Below are 23,591 nucleotides of genomic sequence, written 5' to 3' on the forward strand. Positions count from 1 at the left end.
TAAAAAACAGAAACAAAGACCCCTTTTGTTTTGCAATTGGGAGACGGAATCTAGCACCTTCCATGTGCCAGGAAGCATGGCAGGTTACAGCTGTGCTCTCCCCCTGCCCCTTAGCCCCAGGCCCTAGTTCCTGCCCTCCTCCCACCCCCTTTTTTGGGGGGTCAGTTATGGGGCTTGAACTCTGGGCAGGGGCGCTGTCCCTCATCTCTTCAGCTCAAGGTTAGTGCTCTACCACTTGAGCTACAGCGCCACTTATGGTTTTCTAGTGGTTTATTTGAGATAAGAGTCACACGGGCTTTCCTGCCCAAGCTGCATCTGAGGATCGGGGTTCAAAGCCTCTTCAGTACCTAGGATTACAGGCGTGAGCCACCAGTGCCTGGCCCTCCTCCTCTTCTTATAAGGGGACTGACTACATCCTGGGCAACTCAGCCTGATGACGTGATCACCTGATCAGAGCCTAATTAGTTACCTGCCAAATGGTCCACCTCCTGATTTCATCCTGTTGAGAGTCAGGGCCTCAGTGTGTATATTTTGGGGACACACATTCAGTCCATAAAATCTAATGAATGGGAAATAATCAGTCAGCAGTCAAACACTCATTATCTGTAAAATGTGTATGTTGGATAGCGTTATAGGCAAAAATCTTCTCTATCTTAGGGAAAAAAAACTTCTAATTACTGCTGTTTTAACCCCTTCAGTAACTCTCATCTCCTTACTTTAAAGTTTGAGGAAGTTGGTGGTGGCACTTTTTTTTTTCTTCAAGGACTTTGTTTTCTCTTTTTTTCTTTTCTTTTTTTTAATTTCTTTTTTTAAATTTTATTTTATTGTAAGGATGGTGTACAGAGCATTATAGTTACATGAGTAAAGTAATGATTACATTCCTTGTCCAGCCTTGTTACCCCCCTCCTTTGTTTTTCTTTTTTTTTAAAAAATTATGAAAATACCGTACAGAGGGGTTATAATTACAAGGGCAAGATAATGAGTACATTTCTTATCAAGCATTGTTGCCTCCTCCTTTGTTTCCCCTTCCCATCCCTTCCCATACCCGCGCCCCCACTTCCCCCTTCCTGCCCCCCTGACTTTGTTTTTTCTATGTATACCTCTTGAGTAGCTGGAATTATAGACATGAATTTTCATATCTGGCTAAAATTGGTTGAGATGAGAGTCTCCATGAATTCTGCCCAGCTGCTCTTAAACCACAATCCTCCTAACATTCCCCCCCCCCCCCCCCAGTGCCTGGAATTCCAGGTGTGAGCTGTACAGGGTGAGCGCCCCGGCCTCTTTAACTCCATTTTTAGTGTGCCACCAACTTTGAGCTTCACAGCATCTTTCCATGACGTAGAGGAAACCCTGTGCATGGAGCCAAAAAGGAGAAGGACAGGGTAAGGGAGAAATTAGAGAGAAGCCAACTTGTTTTCTGGACTTAAGCCTTGTGGAAAAGAAAAAGGAGCCATGAAGGAGAGCCAGCTAGCTGTCTGTCCCAGGCCCTGGCAGGGTGCGCTGCCCAGCAAGTGGCCCACCCCCAGGTGAAGGGGGAGAGCCACTGCCTTGGACCCCAGGATCACATGACAGCAGGGACACTTTCCCAAGTCCAGCACCAGCTCCTATGTAGGACAGACAATGATGAGTCAGCCAAGGGGCCAGAGGAGGCTTGGGAAGGTCTCCAGGTAGCAGAATCCCAGGGTGGGGGAAATGGGAGGCTGCAGGAGCCAGTGTCAGGGAAGTCAGCCCCCAGCCCTTCTGCTCCTGACCAAACCAAGAGGACCAGATGGCACATCCCCCATGACTGCTGTGGGCTCTCCAAAAGCAGGCGCATCAATCACACCCCTTTCTCCCAGTGTACCTGGTCTGCCTTTCAGGAAGGAGGCCGAAGAGGGGTGGCTGAGGAGAGGAGGCTGAGGAGGGGAGGTCGAGCAAGGGACACTTCTTCAAAGGCTGAGCACTGGTTTCTAAGGGAGACCTGGTACTTCCTGAGTGTTCTTTAAGTGGCTGTACCAAATTACGCTTGAACAGACTTGGGCACTACTTGATGTGTTTTTCCTAGTAGCCAGCAGTGGGAGACTTAGGGGGGAAACAAAAAAGAAACAACGTTTTCCTGTACATCTTACTTGGAGTGTGAATTGGGATTTTTTTTACAAACCTGCTGAGACATGGTTTACACTAAAATCCCCTTAATTCTCTTTCCCCATGTCCACCGCTCCCTGCCCATTTCCTAGATCTTCTAAGGCCAGTAAAGAATGCAAGTCAATGTTCTGAGGTTCAGATTCTGGCCACTGATTGAATCTTGCTCCTGCCTGGGCCTGTAAAATTGGAGCATCTATGAAAAGAGAATAGCATCTTGAGAGATATTTCAGACAAGTTTAGCTTAATATAATTAAGCATGACCAACCTCAAACTTTATCTTGAATGTTGGGTCTAGCTCTGTGGGACCTTAAACAAGAGATTGGGGCAGGATTAGAGATGAAAGATGTTCATATGTGAATGATGCATACAGCTACTGGGCTGGGAGAAAATTCCCTGCAGTGAACAGCACAAGGAGTGTGTGTTGTCAGTGGAGGACGAATGAGAAAGAAGACGGTAAGTAAATTGGCCTCCTGGGCAAAAAGCAAGACACTGTTGTGGAAACAAGAGTCAATGTCAGGAAAAGAATCTGTGATCATCTGGGTGAAAGTAGCTCAAAAATTATTAATGCATTCAACAAGTATGAAGCACTTGCTCCTTACCTTAGATGTTATCAGCCTCTGGGGAGGTGAAAATTAAAAGACCAAAAACAGGAGTGTGTTCAGTAAGAAGCCATGGGATTGAGCCAAGAGAAGGAAGGCAGAGTGTGTTTTTGCTGTGGGCAAGGAATAGGGGACCGGAAGTCAGGTTGGCATGGCAGAAGAGTGGCTAGGAAGAGGAAGTGGTGGAGACAGGGGAAGGGAGAGGAAGGAAGAAGGGGGAAGGGGGAGGGGAGGGGGGGTTACTTCAAGCAAGCCAGAGATATAGGAAAGCCACTGGTAAACAGACTCCATATTGGAGTGACATGTTTGAGAGGAGTAAGTATGGGATTGACTTGATTCTTTGAGCTTACATTTATGGAACCACTCTTCTGTAGCAGATGCTGGAGGTGAGGGGTTTTCTCAGCGGTGCCCTTAGGGTACAACCATTCTGGCTGAGGAGGAAGAAAGATACCACGGGGAGCTAAAAACACACACAGAAGTGGATGCTATAAAAGGTGTGTTCGCTGAAAGATGGGGGAGACGGGCCGACCTTTCTAGAAGGTCAGCCCCTCTCTGGGGTACGCACATGTGGATACAGAGGCCTCTGTGGAGGCAGCGGAGGCCTGGAGTGTGGAGGAGAGTTATGAGAGGAAGACTGGACAGCGGTCAGCTCAGCAGAGCTCTGCTGGTCCAGGCAATGGCCTGGCTTTTGTTCAAACCCCAGAGGTAAGTAGCCAGAGGCCTTAAAGGAAGATTGTTCCAGCTGGCCTTTTGTCTCCAAGGCATGCTTGTTCCTCCTGGAGAATTGCCTATTTGGGACCAGAGGAGACTCAGGGAGGACAGTCAGGCACAGGGCTGGGTGACAGCTTCTGGGGCCTGGCTTAGCTCTGGTGCTCGGGGGGTGAAGATGTGGTAGAGCTGAGGGCACCCTTGGTGTATAATTCCATCAGAGCTTTCAGTGGGTTGGCTGTGGGGTTAAAGGAAATTCTGGGGTAGAGCAGAGGGAAGCAGAGGAAGAGGAGGGACTGATCCGATTCGGAAGAGCCAGGGGGCGAGCCACAGAGGAGGAGACACACGGAAGGGACGTGGCTCTTGAGATCTACACAAGAAGGCACAGCAGACCAAGACACATCTTGACACCTGTGCAGATTCTGGAAGCTTTCTGTGCCTTTCTTGTAAATCAGAGGATGGCTGCTGGGGCTTGGAGGGGAGGGAGAAAGAGAGTGGGGAGGGGCACGGAGTGTGCAACAGGGAGAAATGGTTTTGAAACCAGGACAGAGAAGCTGAAGGGATGTCCTCCTCTGGATGGTACTCTCCTGGCCCAGCAGGAGAGCTGGTGAGAGGGAGGGGCGTCCCCTGCCCCCCGCTTCTCCACAGGTCATGCTGACACGGACAGCGCTGATGTTAAAGGATGAGAAGGGTCCAGAACTGCGACTTCCTAGGTCCTTGCTCACATGGGGATTCAGTGATCTGTTTCCCTCATGAAGTTTGTTTGTTTGGTTGGTTGGGTTTTTTTTTGGGGGGGGGGGAGAGGAGATTGGTCATGCTTGAACTCTGGGCCTAGGCGCTGTCCCTCAGCTCTTCAGCTCAAGGCCAGCACTGTACCATTTGAGCACAGCACCACTTTGGGTTTTCTGGTGATTCATTGGAGATAAAGAGACTTTCTTGCCCAGGCTGGCTTTGAACCATGATCCTCAGATCTCAGCCTCCTGAGTAGCGAAGAAGATAGGCGGGAGCCACTGACACCTGACTATGTTGTGTTTTGTTTTTTGTTTTTAGCCAATGACTCTCTCCAAACCTGAAAGCTCTCTATACTGAGTCTAAGAACAAGAAGAAGTCCCACCATCTCTATCTGTACCCCTTCAACACACACCACACACACACACACACACACACACACACACACACACACAGCAAAACAAAGCAAATAACACAACCCAAACACAATAGTCCCATTGCAGATAAGATTGCGGAGAGGGGAGGCCTGGATGGGCAGCTGAGGTGCTGCTTCCTGCCTCCGGCAGGTCCTGTGTCTGCTCCAGTCCCCGCCTGAGCCTGGCCCAGCTCTGCCTCTCCAAGGGCAGCGTGGGTCCAATGTCGGTTTACTCCCAAGTCCAGCTCCTGGGTGGGGTCATGGGGTTGGGTGAAATGAAGAATAGCTTGCCTTGGATGTCAATGTAGAATGTATTTTGACCGCTTTTAAATACTCAGTTCTTAATCCATTTAAAACCATGAATTGGTAGCTTATAGCAAGCATATAATCTTCCTATCCTAAAAAAAAAAAAAAACAAACCTACTTTAAAATTCTCTTGCCTCTCTAGGTAGTTTCCCCCCCTTTGATAAACAATGGTACCTACTAGACCATTCAAATACTATGTGTTTGTTTTTTCTCCATTTCTACTACCTTTAGATGCTATCATTGAAAGGATTAGCTTCATTTTATATTTCTTAGGATCTTTATGTGAGAAAACAAAGTAAGATGTATTTTTATGGAGGTATTACCAAAAGAAGCTATTTTAATCCTTTGTGATACTGATTTCACAGTTTTTCTTTCCTATAACTTGCTGTAGCTCTTTTAATGAAGCAACCTGTGAAATTTCCCTATGTAAATTTCTTAGTTTTTTTTGCTTCTCTTCCTCTTTCTCACATAGTTGCAAATTTAATTTGGAAGCTTGAGACTTCCTTAGTTCTGTTTCTGTTAAGTTCTTATCTTTTAAAAAAGCTTTCTTAGAAATCTGGAATGAATTTTTGACATCGGACTTGGACTTTGGTTAGGAAGCCATGTTTACTCTTGATGAATTGAAAAACACCATCACCAATGCAGATTATTTTTGCTCTTTTTTGAAAAGTGATCTCTTTGTATGAAAGCAATTTTATTAGGGACTCCTAGGAAGATTTGGAAGAAGTACCACATGGGAGTTGATTAATGATGCTCTCATTCTGCTACAAGGACAGATTTTTTTTAAAAATATGATCAGAAATTGCCATGATTGCAGATCAAGTTGCGTAGAGACCTCTCTGTTAGTGTTGATGTGTGTCTCTCTCTTTGGTATTCCAAGTGGTTGTGCTTTCTGTACGATTCCTGCTTAGTTGAAATGTACTTGTGGTAAGTTATTTATGCAGGTGTAAAATGGCACCTACATATGAATGAGGGGTGTCTACATGAACATATGACCTCACATGGGCAAATCAAAAAGTAGCTAACTTTGCCCATTGCTAGTGTTTTCACCATTATTATAAAACTATTTGCAGTAAGTAATTTAAGAGTTCTTTTTTCTTGCTGTTGTGGAAACAGTGGCCAAATCTATTGAGTAAACCATGGGAATGTTATTCAGAGTGAACTTTCAAGGATGCTGAATTTCTGTTCATGAAAAAGTTAAAACAGGGGCTGGGAAGGTGGCTCAGTGGTAGAGTGCTTGCCTTGCATGCTTGAGGCCCTGGGTTCTATTCCTCAGCACCACATAAGCAGAAAAAAGCCAGAAGTGGCACGTGGCTCAAGTGGTAGAGTGCTGGCCTTGAGCTGAAGAGCTGAGGGACAGCACCCAGGCCCAGAGTTCAATCCCCACGACTGGCAAAAAAAAAAAAATGTTAAAACACTTGGATTTTTTTGGTCAGTCTTTTTCTCCTGAATAGTTTTATGATTCATTCTTTAATTTTTGCTTTGTGATAATAGCATTTGAACAATGACAGCACATTAGCCATGTTAAAGAACATATTCTTGGGGTGGTTAGGAAAATGTGAAATAAAAACATCAGAAACTTAGCTTTCCATTACCACAGAATGGATTTGTTCTGTCTGCCATAGTAATAAGGCCATTGTTAGAAGTCAGGCCCAGGGAATCATGAAATTTCTGAGCTATGGAGAATCTTATATACAATCTCATCTCAAATATGATGGAATCCAGCTCTCCTGTGTTTATAGATGATGTAAGTGGGAGAGAAGGGCGGTGATGTGCATGAAGGCACTTACTGGTTAGAGCCATGACTAAAATGGAACTCTGGTTGGCTAACCAACCAGACTTGGTTCATGGGAAATAGGAGAGACTAGGAAAGGACTGGGTTATTAACTATTACTGAATTCTCTTTGCTGGTTCTAGCCCTGGTTGATATCTGCATACTGAACCACACAGAACTGAAGTTGAGACTTTTTTGGGGGGGGTCCGGTCGTGGGCCTGAACTCTAGGCCTGGGTGCTGTCCCTCAGCTCTTCAGCTCAAGGCTAGTGCTCTACCACTTGAGCCACAGCGCCACTTCCAGCTTCCCTCCCCCTCCCCCTGCTTATGTGGTGCTGAGGAATCGAACCCAGGGCCTCATGCATTCAAGGCAAGGGCTCTACCACTGAGCCACCTTCCCAGCCCCGAGACATTTTTAATGTGAACAATTTGGGGCAAATTATTATCTTGTCTATAGGTGTTTCACTGATAAAATAAGAGGGTTGCTTTGAATCAGTAGTTCTCAAACTTCCGCAGATATAGGAAATACTTGGTTGGGTTTTTTTTTTAAATATTTTTTATTGTGAAGATACTGTACAGAGGGGTTACAGTTACATGAGTAAGGTCATGAGTCCATTTCCTATTAAGCATTGTTACCTCCTCTTTGTTTTTCCCCTACCATCCCTTCCCTCCCCATCTTCCCAACTCCTCCTTCCTGGGGGTGGGGAATTTTTTTAAACTAGTTTTCTGGGTTCATCCTTTTAAGATTCTGATTCCGTTGGTCCAGGTGGTGGCCTTAGAAATCTCCTTTCTAAGTCTGTACATTGTCTCCAGATCATATTGGGAAAACTAGAGAGGATTTTAAATGACTTTTCCTGTGTAGAAAAATTCTTAGTCTTCTTACGTTAATCTTTTCAGCAAAGGGGAGTTTCACTCATAGTACTTGGAGGGGGGCAGGGAGGTGTTACATTCATGAACTTGTGTTTTGTGAGATTTTCAGAGAAAGATGCACATTATTTTAGGTATTGTTTTATATATTAATTTATTGAAGGCAACAAAATTGTTATGGGAATGAGAGCTATTTTGCTGACTAGGCAAAAAAGCAAGGAAGGAAGGAAGGAAGGGAGGAAGGAAGGAAATAGGAAGGCTGAAAGGAAGAAAGAAAAGAGTGAGAGAAAGAAAGAAGGAAAGAGAAAAGGCAGAAGAACTATATTATACTGACCATGTACTAGCTTTCCAGGACTATTCTTCCCAAGGGAACCAACTTCAAAACAAAACTTTATTTATTTAACTTGGAGTTCAGTTGGGAGTTTCCCAACAATGAAAAAAAAATAGTTGTAAAATCAAAGCACTAAGTGAAAAAACGTGAAGCAAGAGTTTTCCGTAGCAGCTACCTAAAGAATTCTCTGGGGAAGTGTTTTCGGTTACATTTTTGATGTTCTTTCGTAGTTAAAATGGCAAGAAGCCATGGTTTTAATTTCCCTTTACTTCTTTCTTGATCTTTAATCCAAATAGACTCGGGTATTCAATGGAGTTAACGGCAAGAAATTAGACAGAACAATGAAAAATGGGGAAAGGCTTGTTCTTATTAGCGTTCAGTTTGGCCAGGAGTGCTCTTTCCTTTGGGAAGACATGCTGGGTGAGATGGGCTGCACTGAGGGCTTTATTTTTCATTTACATAATATACTGTATGTTAATGATAAATGAACATACTACTTTACTTTTTGCATGCTATTTATTTTAGGCCAGGTTTTCAAAATCAGTATCCCGAAGAGTTGAAATATGCCTCTGGAAATGTACAGATTCGATGTAGCCTAGAAGAAGTTGTCCCCCAAGCTAATACTTTCATTATTTTTACATTTCTTTAATTGAAAAATGACCCCAAATCTGAGTTAAGCCACTTCATAAGAGAAGTTTTTTTTTTTTTTCTTGTGTAAGTCTATTGCACTGGTGATCTACTTTGGTCTTAGTGAGATATGACCCTTGTAAAATGTAAATTTTTACCAAAGAACAGAAGCAAACCCATGCCCCTCCTGCCTCACTTTCCTTGGGCTGTATAACAGGGTCAGAGTTTCAACCTATTTTTCACTGTCACAGCAGGAGAGGAAGGGTCTTAAAGGCCATGAAAAGAAGGCTGATGGATCATTTAAAGACCATCTGGGAAACTTGTCTTCAAGTAGCTGGTGGGTGTCCTGGACCCTGAGTGGCCAACATGGCCTACCCCTTGTGTGGCACGGAAACACAAAGGGAGCTCTGCAGCTGCCTTCAGATTATGGGATCAAAATTAACAACCTACCCTCCCTCCCTTCCTTCCTTCCTTCCTTCCTCCCCTCCTTCCTTCCTCCTTCCCTCCCTCCTTCCCTCCCTCCCTCCCTCCCTCCCTTCCTTCCTCCTTTCCTCCCTCCCTCCTTCCCTCCCTCCCTCCCTCCCTCCTTTCCTTCCTTTCTTCCTCCCTCCCTCCCTCCCTCCCTCCCTCCCTCCCTCCTTCCCTCCCTCCCTCCCTCCCTTCCTTCCTTCCTTCCTTCCTTCCTTCCTTCCTTCCTTTCTTCCTTCCTTCCTCCCTTCCTTCCTTCCTTCCTTTCTTCCTTCCTTCCTTCCTTCCTTCCTTCCTTCCTTCCTTCCTTCCTTCCTTCCTTCCTAACTTCCTTCCTTCCTTCCTTCCCATATGCCCGCCTGCTTTCCTGCCTTCCTTCTTTTTCTTTTGTGTTCTCAGTGCCAGCCATGTCCCAGGAGACTGCAGCTGAATGCCTGAGATGGAAAACATTCAAAGAAACCTTGACTTAGGCTGTGCAACTAAGGCTTTCTGGCTTCCTAAAGCCTTGTTTTGAGTTTACTGGGACCTACATGGTTGTGCATCCTTAGCTCTGACGATAAGGATGACCTGCTACTCTCTCTCTAGTTGCTCCAAGCTCTTACCCTCCTGACAGGAAGGAAGACAGCTCTGAGAGCTCTAAGTATCTGGTGCCCACGTCCTCTGCACCCTTTCTAGGAGTTGCATGGCTTTATTACAAAATCCTCAGCTTCTGCTTTTCCTATTTTCTCTATTCCCACCTCACATGCCCTGCTTTTCCAATTCACAAAGAGTGTTTTATAATTCATGTGTACTGCACTCATTTCTTGCCATGTAAAAGTAAATCAACTGCTTTCCAAATGGCATAAGAAAACTTGTGCTTGGAAAGGAATTTGGCATTTAAAAACTAAAAGCAAATAAACACACAACCCAGAGTGAGTCTTATTTTAATCAACTTCTTCATATAGGATTTGCTGCTTAAAAAAAAAAGTCTCGATGGTTGCTAAATCTGTTCAGCAGATTTTAATAATACATTGTAACCTAACCATTCTTTATTGTCCCCCTCTCTTTTCAGCCTAAGACTAATGAACACACAAAGCCCTTTGTTCTGCAATCTTCCAGTCCATCCTTAAATGGACAGAGGCCTCCCATTGCCTTGTACCACAGCCACAGTGCTCAAGGAGGCCTCTGGATTATGTGGTAATGTCTTTGAAGTCAAGGCTGGATTTTATTTATTTTTGAATTTTCCCCAGGCTTTTTAGCTTATCCCATAAATTATTAGGGGGGGGAATCTTTTTCTGCACCCCTTTTCTGTTCCCTTGCAAGAAGATTGGCAAAAGGTAGGACGATCATTGTCTGCACAACCCTCCAAAGAGAAATAAATTTTAATTTATGCTGATGAGTCATTTATTACAACGATGTGATTGACTGAGGAAAAGAAAATAAGAAATGTACAGTCAGGGCAATCTTTCTAGATTTTTTTTATAGCTATGAAACACACAGGCCCCTTTGTTGGAATGTTTTAGTTCGCTGCTGGTGTTTGGAGAACTCTTAAATCACCGCTGCTGTAGATTCCGTCATCTTGGGCAAAGGTTCAAGACCAGCAGGCTTCGCTTCTCTCTAAATCGAAGTAGTTCAAGCAGTAGGGAAAGATGGGTGACACTGAAGATGGGCGCACACTTGTGTGCACACATGCACGCACGTGCACACTACAGGCTCAGCGGGTGTTTTACAGCCTTTCTTGGTATTCGTGGGACGAGGGTCAATGAGCAGCGCCGGACAGGTGATAGGAGCCCCAGATGCAGCCGCTAGCTGTTGTCAAAGAAAGCAAGAAAGTTGAGCAACCTTTGCCTCGCCATCACAGAGCTGCACAGGGTTTGGACGCATAGTTTTAAATTGTCCGTAATCATTCATTCATCTTCCCAATACGACCCTCGGATATCCATTCCTTCTTTGCTGTTTTTGTAATGATTCCAGGCTGTTCCCTAAGAAACCTTCCAGCATTGTCCTCACCTCTAGCTCTCTCCCCTTCCATCCATCTGGCAGTGCTGGGGATCTCTTGGGCCTCCATGGTATCTATCCCTGTGTACTCAGCCTTGACTATGCACATGCGCTCCCATCACCCCTCACCCCTCCATCCTCCTGGGCTGCTTTGTTGCCTGAGCCCTTGGTAGGGGGAGGGAGGGAGGGAGGTTTAGCCCGAGGTCCCCAGGGTGGAGGGGCTGCTGCCGGCAAAAGCTCTCAGCCTTGGGCCCCTGGATCCTAACAGTGGGTAGCCAGCCTTGAGCACCAAAGTTCAGAGAGCATCCTGGCTCTGAGTTCAAGCTCCAGTGCTGGTAAGCATTCCCCCTGCCCCCACAGAACTGCGGTGATTGGGGTAGATTAATACCCGTCACACGCATTTTAAACCCATGGTTTTGGAAATGCATATAATGAAAATTAAAAATAAAAATATAACTATCTTCTAGGGATCAGAAAGACCAAATTCATGTTTCCTGAAAATCGTGTCAGGAGGGGTTAAAGTCAAGCATTAATCCTGTTTTTCTCACTGCAAAGTATACAAGTGGGTCATAGTAGATGAGCGAAAGGGTGGTTTGATAAAGCCTATTCCAGTGGTTTTTGTTAGCGAGATCCCAATGTTGGTCCTCGACTCCACCCAGACCTGAGCTCCTCCTGCCCTGCAGCCCCTGCCCTGCAGCCCCTGCCCTGCAGCTGGCCACGCCCTCTCCTCCCAGACCCACCTGCTCGAGCCTCTGACCTCTCTCCCTCCCGCCCTCACCCCCCAACCAGCAACTTGGATGGGGGCAAACGTGCTCCCTCTCCCGGGGAGATTCGGCTCCTCTAATAAACCTCCCTTTACTCCTGTGCTGCCTGCCTCTGCGTAGTCGTCTGGGACGGTCCCGAAGGATCCTTTCCGTTTTCACTCAACAAAAACTTAGCAAAATGGCAGATCAGAGCATTACTATTTTACACAGTCCAGTGAATCAATAGAGCCACACATTAGGCACCAGTAGATGCTACCATTAAAAAAATTAGTGAAAGCCAGATTTTCCTGTGATGCAATCCCCCGAGGGTAATTTACAGACCTTACAATGAGCTCTGATCTGTGTCTGAGTCTATTCCTGGGGGTCCAGCCGTACATTTGTAAGGAAAGCAAAAGTCAGAGGGATATTGTTGCACTATGAACAACCAATAGTAGACTATGGGAGGCAGATACATGGTGAGGAAAAGGAAGAGAAAGCAAGAAAGCTGTACGGGAAAGCTGTAGATGTCGACTAAAAGATGCATAAGGCTAAAGGATGGACAAGATACCTGGGCACTGGTGTTTTCCACCTGTCACGCTAGCTACTAAGGAGGCGAGATTGGAGGATGGCCCTTGGTAGGGAAGTTTGTGAGACTCTTATTGCTAGTAAACTTCTAAAAAAAACCAAATGTGGAGCTGTGGCTAAGTAGTAGTGTACTAGCTTTGAGCAAAAGAGGCTCTCACAGACAGTGGCCAGCCCTGGTTCAAGCTGCAAGACCTGTGTGCATGTGCACGTGTGCGCGCGCACGCACACAGACACATACCATGGACAAGATGAAACTAAAGTACCTAGAGATGATTGATGGTGTGCATGATAAACTGCCAAAATGCAGGAAGTGATTACTGACCATTCAAGAACAGGATGGAACACAGAAGGGACGTCTGGGGCTGATGGGGAAGAGCTCTTGAAACATAAAAGCACATAGGTGCCCCAGCTTCAACTCTGTTCCTGCCATACAGCCTTGCCTTGGAACTGGGAGTCCTACATGCTAGCAACCTGCTCACCACTGGAAAGATAAACCCCAGAGAAGAACCCGACCCAAGCACTGAACAGAGACTCGTGGCTAGTCCAAAGGGAATAAATGTACTAGGGCTGTCATAACAAAGTATCAACAGACCCAGTGGCTTAAATAACAAATGTATTGTCTTACAGTTCTACAGTCTGAAAGTCCAAATCAAGATGTCTGCAGGGGGGCTGGGAAGGTGGCTCTAGTGGTAGAGTGCTTGCTTCGCATGTGTGAGGCCCTGGGTTCGATTCCTGAGCACCACAGAAGTGGAAAAAGCTGAAAGTGGCGCTGTGGCTCAAGTGGTAAAGTGCTCGCCTTGAGCTGAAGAGCTGAGGGACAGCGCCTAGGCCCAGAGTTCAGGCCCCACGACTGGCAAAGAAAAAGAAAAAGATGTCTGCAGGTTAGCTCCTTCTCAGGGTGGTAGGTATGTCCTTCTTGGCTTATAGGGGGCCATCTCTTCTCTGTCTCTTCCAATTACCTTCCTTATTCCCTTGACTGTGGTGGGTTTTTGTTTTCTTTCATTTTGTTTTGTTTTTGTCGGTCGTGGGGCTTGAACTCGGGGTGTGGGCCCAGTGTCTGAACTCTGTTGCTCAAGGTGAGTGCTCTACCACTTTGAGCCACTGCACCACTTCTGGTTTTCTAGTGGTTTATTGGAGATAAGAGTCTCACATACTTTCCTGCCAGGTCTGGCTTTGAACTACAATACTCAGCTCTCAGCCTCCTGAGTAGCTAGGATTACAGGCGTGAGCCACAGCACCTGGCACATAATTAGGTTTTCAAGGAGAGGTGCTTGCATTCTGGTGACTCAGAGCCCAATGTAGACGGGATGGGGTGAGTTCCTGGTATTCACTTTTCTCCTTCAGACATGTTTCTGATTTCACATTTTCCTGGGCCTCTATAGTCTGCATCTTTGTGTGAGAATCCAGCTGAAAAGCTAAGGTAATACACAACACTTCCAATTGCTTACTACACTGCTATGATAACTTTGTCAATACTGAAGTACCAGTTTTGGAGTGGGTTATATTTGAGAAAAGATGATCTGATTAAAAGTAGAAAAACACATTCTCTCATTGACTTTACTTGAACAATGGGAGCTGGTGGTAGATACTTGAGCAGTTGTTGGATAGATATAGCAAGATAACCACAGGCTTTTCAAAGCTCTTCTAGACCTGAATGATAAAACACTCTCTAGTCATTTACTAAGCGTTTCTTTAGTGCCCAGCAAGAGCAAAGAAAGTAGAAAGACACAATGACTGGTCTGGGTGAACATGGAGGAAATTGTATTACTTGAATAAAGCATCAATTTAGTAGAGAAGGATTCAGCTGGACATGGCGGAAAGTAATTAGATTGATTAGATGGCTCTTTAGATGCAAGTAAGAATGAAGCTGAAACAAAGAAAGCATGCTGCCCCTCTGCTCTGTAGCATTCACAGCAAAGAACAGCTTTGCAAGTGTGGAGAATGCACGGGGAGCTGTATATGTTGTGCCATAGAAGACTTACTGCATTGTGCTCTCCGTCTAGTTCCTCGGTGCCTTTTTAGCTATCAATAGAGCTAATCATGTTTAGAGATCCTTGAGTCCATTCTTCCACACTAGATTCGTTGTGGGTTTGTAGGAGAGAAGAGTTTGTGCACTTGTTTTTACGTGTGTGCGCGTACACTTATGTCTGTTTGGTTACTGTGCCTTTTGTTTTTCCACAGCACTTGGTTTTCACATTCTCCCCCTCCATTTTCTACAGGAGCAAATCACCAGAGAGACTTCATTCTGATGCGTCCATGTACAACTACAGTGTACCTTGCTCCGACTTATTCTGAAGTGGACCCTGAGATGGAGCCCCAGCTGGTATGATTCCATTTTGAGCTTTGCCTTTGTTTTAGGGATTTTAGACTTGTTGTTGGGCCTAGTTCCCGGAATGAAAAAAATGCATGTGGTCCCCCTCCCCTTAACAACCTAACCCACCCTTGATTGTTGAGTTAAAGACTGACCCACAAAACAGATAGGTTGTAATCTGGCTCCAACTGGCAACACCACTTGCTTACAAATGCCTTTTGCACATGCTTACAGTAAACTCCGCCTATTGGCCACCTGTATGTGGTCTAGTATGACTGTACAATCCTTTGTGTTACGATCCCATTGGTCACCTATGCGTGACCAGGCTCGACCTTGTGGATTTTGCCTTTAAAAGCCAAAGAATGGGCACGCTTGGGGTCGCAGTATCAGCTCCGGTACCTGTGCTGTGGTCCTGGCCGGTCAGTGTAGGAACCTTCTTAGTAAAGTTGCTTCTTTGCTAACAACTTTGTTGCGGTGGGCTCTGTCACTCCGGACAACTAGGTGGGCTTGCCTGCCTGAGTAGGGTCTTCCTACTACAATTCCCTCCATCACTCATATTTTCATATTTGATTACTGATTAACATGAAGTGGAGAAACTATAGACTTTGATCTCCAGTTGAGACTTGGCCTTCTGTTAATAAACACATCTTGTAATTTCAGAATCTATGTATTAGAATCCCCATAACATAAGACAGTTGATCTACCTTTACCATAAATGCTATTGCCACGCAGCCTCATTGAAGTTCATTTAGTTTGTCACTGATGAACTGTTAGACAAGTATATTTCTGCTACTTCTTCATCTGATAGGAATTATGAAAAATTCATCAGATGATTCATATATGAAAAGCTGAATTTGTACTCCATGCCATTCATGTTTCCCACTGTTGGTGTGCAGCTCTAAACAGAATAGAAACTTCCTGCCTTTGGCTGCATTGTCCGGAATGGGATTGACAGGCAAATTCAGATGTCAGCACTGACATATTGTGTATTTACATGCCATAGAAATCCTGAAGTAGGGTTGGGAAGGTGGCTCAGTGGTAGAGCCCTTGCCTTGCATGCATGAGGCCCTGGGTTCGATTCCTCAGCACCACATAAACAAAAAGAAAAAAGCCGGAAGTGGTGCTGTGGCTCAAGTGGTAGAGCGCTAGCCTTGAGCTGAAGAGCTGAGGGACAGCGCCCAGGCCCAGAGTTCAGGCCCCACAACTGGACCCCCCCCCCCAAAAAAAAAAGAAATCCTGATGTAGAAACAGCTGAAATTATCTACTGCTGCATAAAGTACCCTAAAACTTAGCTTAAAATAATACATGTTTATTATTTTTCCCAGTTTCTGAGATGACTTACCTGCATGGTTCTGTTCCGGGTCTTTCACTGGTTATGGTCAGGTGTTGGCCAGGGCTGCAGTCACGTGAAGATCTGCCTGTAGTGAAAGTGTGACTCAGGGCTCATGACAATGGCTGCTCCTCACTGTGGGATGCTCTTCCCCACCTCCCGGGGATGGTTGAGCATCCTTACAACATGGTAACCAGCTTTCCACTTAGGGATCACCAAGAAAAACAAAGGAAGGGTAGAAGCCATCCTGTCTTTTGTGACCCAGTCTCAAAGTCAGATATCCTCATTGCTGCCATATCCTCTGACTTAACTGTTGGGCAATTAAGATGTATTTCTCAAGTAGGGAGATATAAAGGAATTTGTTGCCTTTTTTTTTTTGAGACAAAGTTTCAAAAGAGCTGGCCTCTAACTCAATCTCTTCCTTGTTAGCCTCCTGAGTGCTGGGATTATAAATGTGTACCACCATACCCAACTGTCTCCCCTGACGTAAAGAATCACCATAAGTACCTTGATATGTTTAAAACCAAATTAAATGCTCTATTTCAAAAACCTTAAAATTTACCTTTGACTTTATTTATTATTCATTGGTATGCCTTGCTTTATAACGCCTTGCTGTATATCTTGTTATTAGTTTATCTTATTGTTGGACAAAGAAAATCATTGCAAGTTTAGATATCTTGAGCTTTTTAATCTTTTTATTGCTACTAAAGAGCTGTCACTGTTATTTAGAGTTCCTCTTGACTAGCTTCTCTTTTGAGGGTTTTCACAGAAGGCACCAGAGTGTCTTTGAAAGTATGGCAACTCTAGCGGAGACTGACGATGATTTAGCCTCTGGACCTTTAAAGATAAAAGACTCTAGTCACTAACACAAAGCTCCTTTCCCAGGAGGGAATGCTTTTAAGTTCTTAACAGATTAATTAGTAATTAAAGAAAGCACCATTCCTTGAATGGTTGTCATTTTTCAGGACAAATAACTGTTGAATTGAGTGCTCTAAGAAGGGATGAAAAAACTTAGAAAAGCAACTCAGTGTAATTTCAGAGCATGCCAGTTCTGTGGAGAGTCCATCCCTTCTATTGCTTCTGAAGAAGTTTCTGTGGTGTCAGAAGTGTAAGAGAAAAGAGGGAGTAGACAAGGCATTTTCTCTCCCTTTTCTTAGAGGAGTTTAGCATCTTGGATATTTGAAACATTTCTAGTTTTGCAGTGAGAATCAGATTTTGGAAGGTGGATACTGTTCTCAGAAAGACATATTTTTCAAAGCTAGTGCCAAAGGAAAGGAAGTGAGCTCTGCTGAAAGCCAGCATCATAACCAGGAACTCCTTGAGGAAGGAGGAAACAACATTCCGTGTATTCGTGTTGACCTTGGAAGCAGAGAAATTGGACCTCAACCTTGCAGTTCTTTGATCTTGAGCATCTGAGCCTCTGGGACTCTGAGACAATAGATTCTTGATCTTTGTAACTTTTCCAGTCTATGGTTTTCTATGACAGCAGGACAAGAGAGACTTAAGACACTCCAGTTGGAAGCCAACAACCAGGGAGGGGTCTGATGGGTGTGAGACCTAGAATGGATGGAAAGCCCTCAGAAGCAAGGTCCCCAATGTCTGAGGGCAGCAGATGATGTATGTTCCAGATCACTGAGGGAAAGTTTGCCCTTCTGCCTTCGTGTCCAATTTGGGCTCTCCACAGATTGATTCCTGTCTATGGTGGTGAGGCAGTGACTTTACTCAGTCTATTGATGCACACAATAGTTTCTTCCAGAAACTTTCTCACTGACACACCCAGGATTAAGCTTTCCCAACTCTCTGAGCCTCCTTTAGGGCATCATGACACATACAATTAAGCAGGTGACATTTCTTTCCCTGGGGAGCCAGACCCTCAAGAAAAAGCCAGAGCTGACACTTGAGATTAGTAATAGTAGGAAATCTTTCTCTGTATATTTAATACGTTATTTTGACACCGATGGAAGTAAAATCTACAAGTTGGTTTCTAAAGCTTGCTCTTCTATCATATTAATTACTGAGAGCTTCTGATAATCGCACATCTTCTTTATGTGATAACATAAAATATGGAATAAATCTTTTCTTCTTATTCTTCCTCTCTCGCTCCTCTTCTCCCTCTCCCTCACCCGTTCCCCCCCCTCTTCTTTCTCTCTCTTTGGTCATGGGCTTGAATGTGGAACCTGGGCATGGTCTCTGAATTCTTTTGCTCAAGGCTAGTGCCACTTCCAGTTTTCTGATGGTTCATTGGAGATAGGTCTCATGGACTTTCCTGCTCTGGCTGGCCTTGAACCTTGATTCTCAGATCTCAGCCCCTTGAGTTGCTAGGATTCCAGGCATGAACCACCAGTGCCTGGCTCTTCTCCTTTCTTATAACTATAGTACTTCCTATTTTCAAAAGGAATGATTTTTGGCATTAGTGGCTCATACCCTGTAACCTAGCTTCTCTGGATGCTGAGATCCAAGGACCAAGGTTCAAACCTAAATATGAAAGTCCTTGTGACTTTATCTCCAATTACCGAGCAAACCTGAACTGGAAGCATGGCTCCAGTGGAATCATCCATGAGTGTACAAAGCTCCATACTAGCATATACATACTAGCATATACATACCATTTTTGTTGTTATTGTTGTTGGACAGGGTAGTTGAACTCTGGGCCTGAGCACTGTGGCGTGAGCCACCTGTGCCTGACACAATTTTTTTTAAAGTCATGATTTCCCAAACTAATTCAGCCAGTGAATTTGTGTAACGACATGTCGATTTACAGCAGACAGGAAGGAATTGCTGAAGTCTTTCCCAGTCCTTACCAGCTGCCAGTTAACACTGTTTTCTTAATGCTAGTGAAAGTTACAATGAAATGGATTATTTTCTTTTGTGCTAATCCTGGGGCTTGAACTCAGGGCCTGTGTACTGTCCCTGAGATTTTTCTATCAAAGCTAACTCTCTACCACTTGAGCTACAACTCCACTTCCAGCTTTTTGGTAACTGGAGTCTCACAGACTTTCCTGCCCATGGCTGTCTTTGAACCATGATTCTCAGATCTCAGCCTTCTGAGTAGCTAGGATTACAGGTGTGAGCCACTGTCTCCTGGCTCTAAATGGATTATTTCTTTTCCTTTTTAAAATGGTTATTATAAAGGTGATGTACAGAGTGGTTGTAGTTATATAAGTTAGATAGAGTACATTTCTTTCTGAACAATGTCACCCTTCTCCCCCTTCTAATTTTTCTTCTCCTCCCCACCCACAAGTTGTACAGTTCAATTTTCAACAGTGTCTAGTGAGTACCACTGCTGCATTTGTTCACCCTTTGTCCCTCCATTTCTGTACCCATCTTACCCTCCTAAAGACAGATAAATGAACAAACAACAAAAAGAAGACAAAAACAGCAAAGAAAAAAACCTTGTTTCCATTTTTTGGAGTTCATTTCGATAAATATTATGTTATATGATCAGAGGCACATAGGCATTGAGCCTTTTTGTTCCTTTTGAATGGATTCATTTTTTTCTTTTCTTTTCTTTTCTTTTTTTTTTGCCAGTCGTGGGGCCTGAACTCTGGGCCTGGGTGCTATCCCTCAGCTCTTCAGCTCAAGGCTAGCGCTCTACCACTTGAGCCACAGCACCACTTCCAGCTTTTTCTGCTTATGTGGTGCTGAGGAGTCGAACTCATGGCCTCATGCATGCAAGGCAAACAGTCTACCACTGAGCCACCTTCCCAGCCCCTTAAATGGATTCTTAATGTTCCTTCTCTCTCTCTCTCTTTCTGTCTCTGTCTCTCTCTTTCACACACACACACACACACACACACACACACACACACACACACACACACACACTATTTCTTGGGGCTGAGGCACCACAGGTTTACTCTCTGAAGGGTCTCTCCTGGCCTTGCTCTGTTTACCCTTCCCAGTTGCTTCTTGGCAGCTAAGCCCAAGCAAAGGCCAAGAAAATGGACAAGGGATGCAAAAAAGATTTGATCCAGGAGTTTTTCCAGAATGGAATTAATAGGTATTACAGCGATTACTGTTATTATCATTTACGAGGTGGTCCAGGGTCTCCATCAGTGTTTTGCTGACTTTTTGGCAACACTTGTGAGTTTTCCTGTTTAATTAGACCTTGGGGAATGCTCTCCACATCCGGTGGAATCATCTGACTCCTTGCAGGAAAATGCTGATTGGTATTCATTTTCATGGCTTCCCTTTTGATGTTGAAGTAGACTGAAACACTTCCCGCTTTTCTAATATGTTCTTTTTCTTTCCACCTCCCCCAGCATCCCAAATGTGATCATATTTCCAAGGGCAAGGGGTTAGTTTAGAAAATGAAAAAGTAGGGTTCTGTTATAGACAACTAAGTCTGAAGATCCCAAGTGGGAAACGAATATGTTCTTAGTGAAAATCTAGATGTGCCGACTAGTAGTGACTGAAGGAAGTATTTAAATACTCTTGATAGGTTGAAACTATTTATTTTCAATTTTACCTCAGTAAGAAAGAACAAACAACCTCTAGGCAGAGTTCAAAGTTCATCAGAGCAGTTTTGGTGTATTTGGATATTTATTTGATATATTTGAATATATATTTCTACTTACAGTGGCATTGTCAAAAATTTTGGTTATGGGGCTGGGAAGGTGGCTCAGTGGTAGAGCGCTTGCCTTGCATGCAAGAGGCCCTGGGTTCAATTCCTCAGCACCACATAAGCAGAAAAAGCCAGAAGTGGCGCTGTGGCTCAAGTGGTAGAGTGCTAGCCTTGAGCTGAAGAGCTGAGGGACAGCACCCAGGCCCAGAGCTCAGGCCCCATGACTGGCAAAAAAAAAAAAAAAAAAAAAAATTTTGGTTATGTCAAAGTCAAGTTAGGAAAACACAAAACAGTGTACAAACAACTATTTTAAGGTCTTTCTCATTAGTGCAGTAGAGAATTTAAAACATAATTTATCTCAGAGGGTTTATGCTATTCAAATCTGAGTTTTATTTCTAAAGCCAAAAGTTTACTTGGACTAATTTAAGTCTTGTTTTGATTTTTAGACTTAGAATGGCTTGTATTAATCCTTTTTAAATTTTTTTTTCTCTTAATCTTTGTCTGCCTTTATCAACGTAGGACTTCTGTTTGCAACAAAAGTCAAGCCCGAAAACCCTAGCTGCTACAGTTACTTGTCTGGAGATTTTGAGTCTCACAGCAATAAATTGAAATTGCAAGAACAACTGGTGGGAATGGCATTCTGTTCTTTTTAAAACACTTTGCAACTTGATAGCTGGAAGGAAAAGCAGTATAAGTCTATGGGGGGCAAGGTGGGGGAGGGGTGGGAATGACTATGCCATCCTCTCCTGTGAGCTGAGTCAGCACTTGAGGGCTAAAAAGCTCAACTCCACTTGTGGCTTTTGCCTCATATCCAAAATGCAGCTATAGATCCTTGAAAGTAGAATGGAACAGTATAAGTGTTTCTCTTTTCAGTAGAAAAGTTGAGTCAACTTCTCCAAAGTGCAATAAGGCTTTTGAATCTTCATCCAATTGGCACCAATCTTTGATGGACAGGTTGAACTTTGTAAAAGAAAGCCAAAATACCAGCTTTTGCTTCCACAGGAGGATTTCATTTAGGTACTGAAATGATCAAAAGAAATCAAATAAGTAAGAGCATTTATTTAGCTAGAAGAAAATGCTTGCTAACTTTCTGGCCTGAATGATGGGATGGGCTGGAAGGTTAGGGAGATAACTGTGCTACCACGGTGTGAAGAATACAGGCTGGTGGGATGAGTGCAAGACTAGATCCCAGGAAGCCAGAGGAGCCAGTTAACTGACCCATGACTGTGCTGTGAGGTAATGCAGGAGATAAGAATGCTGTCCCAGGTGGCAATTTGCAAAACTGGCATCTCTCCAGTTAAAAGATAACAAAGAGACATGCATGAGACAATTTATATGTGGAATTAAAACACTGAATAATTTAAAATGGTGTGAAGACAGGAAAAAAAAAACAATATGATAGGGAAGAACTGGTCAAGCGAAGGACCCTAGATTGAGAGCCCATCTGGACAGTTAGAACAGCTTGCTTTATCATTACTCATCCCCTCCTTCTGGGAAACATGCTTTTGAATGGGGGTGGGAGGTGGGGGGAGGGGACTGAGTGTTAGTTTCTCCTGTGTTTATCAGATAAATTCTAGTAATAGCCACAAATACAAAATGTTTTGTCTGTACTTCTTTTGTTAGACTGGCACAAAATATTAATACACATTGATTCTCAAAATTCCCTTGTTGGGGTTGAAGGGCATGGTGGGAGCTTCCTTGTGATCAAAGACCAGAGAAGAAAAATCCTCTTCAGAAAGTCACATGGTGGCTTTCGTCTAAATCCTTATCATCCAAATCCTCTGCATATTTAGTTCAGTATCTTGCAAGTATGTATGACATACGTACTTCATTGCTTGAATAACTGAGCTAAATATGCATGCCCCATGCATATGTAGTAAAATAATTTAGTAAATATTTAGTAAAATAATAAGGAACAGAAAAAAAAAACATTTAGAGAAGACTTGGGTTCTAATGTCAGTTCTCTTACATACATCAGTTCAACCTTTCAGAAAAGATTTAGGCAATTCCTTGGCTAATGGGAAGGAACTGTAAATACCAAAGTACAACTGAAAAAGAGTGGTGCTCCGGAAGATTCAGTGTGGTCTAGGTGTACATATACAATGGACCATTGCAACTATAGATGGTAGCAGGAGGGGAGAAAGGCTGATACTTGTACAAAAGATTAACTTTATATGTGTATTAATTTCTAAAGCTGTTACTGTGAAAATCTACCTTTACTGTATACCAGGAGTGACTTTCGATGTCAAATTTGCATTTCAGGTGGAAAGTCTAGCCCCCTCCCCAAACTTTCACATGCTAATAGCTGTAATTAAGGTAGAAAGCTTTATTTAAATAGTAATTAGCCTTGGGGACCCGAAGGGTAAACAAAATGCTAATTCATTTAGCTAGTTAATTGGTCTTCCTGGTTGGAGATTTCAGGCTGGCCTTCCTCTTTAGCTATGCCAAGTTAAACTCCAAGTTAACCTGCAGTGTGTCCAGTCAGTGGGCTGAAATTTTGCAGATTCTTCTAGCTTTTAACTTTAAAGACTAATGCACATGCGTTTGGAAATGCTGTAGCATCACGTACAATTCTGTGGTGAAGTCATTAACACTCGACTTTTGTTCATAATCACAAGGGTTATACCTCTCCCTTTGTGTTATTCCAACATAATGATCAATAGTGTGGAGTTTCATACTCAAGTGTATTGCAATTTGGAGATAAATTATGTGGTCAGCCTAATCTTAATCACAGATGACACGGAGTGATTGCTGTGACTAAAGGCGAGGATTGGACTGGCTACATTGCCAAGGAGCAAATAAAGGTCAAGGTCCTTCTCCCCACTAACTGTCAACAAGATGGCTAAAAACGAAGGAAGAGCTTTCAGAGGTCATCTTTAGAGAGGCCAACGGCTTGGTGTTGCCAAGTTTCTGGGTCTGCCAATTACTCTTGCTCAAAAAAGAATAATTTAACCCCCCCCCCCCACAAACCTCACTATATTTGATAGCTGCATATCTCATTTGCTCAGTTCTAGGGATAAACTGGGGGAGGGAGAGGGGGTTTGGACCTTGGTTCGACATCATTCATGTTCAACCCTGTAGGACAGATGCCTAGGTGCTAGTCATCTTTCCCACCTGCCTGTTCACAGTGGAACT

The sequence above is a fragment of the Dipodomys merriami genome, unplaced genomic scaffold, assembly GCF_024711535.1.
Source record: "Dipodomys merriami isolate MVZ:Mamm:240054 unplaced genomic scaffold, mDipMer1.0.p SCAF_8, whole genome shotgun sequence".
Taxonomy (NCBI): domain Eukaryota; kingdom Metazoa; phylum Chordata; class Mammalia; order Rodentia; family Heteromyidae; genus Dipodomys; species Dipodomys merriami.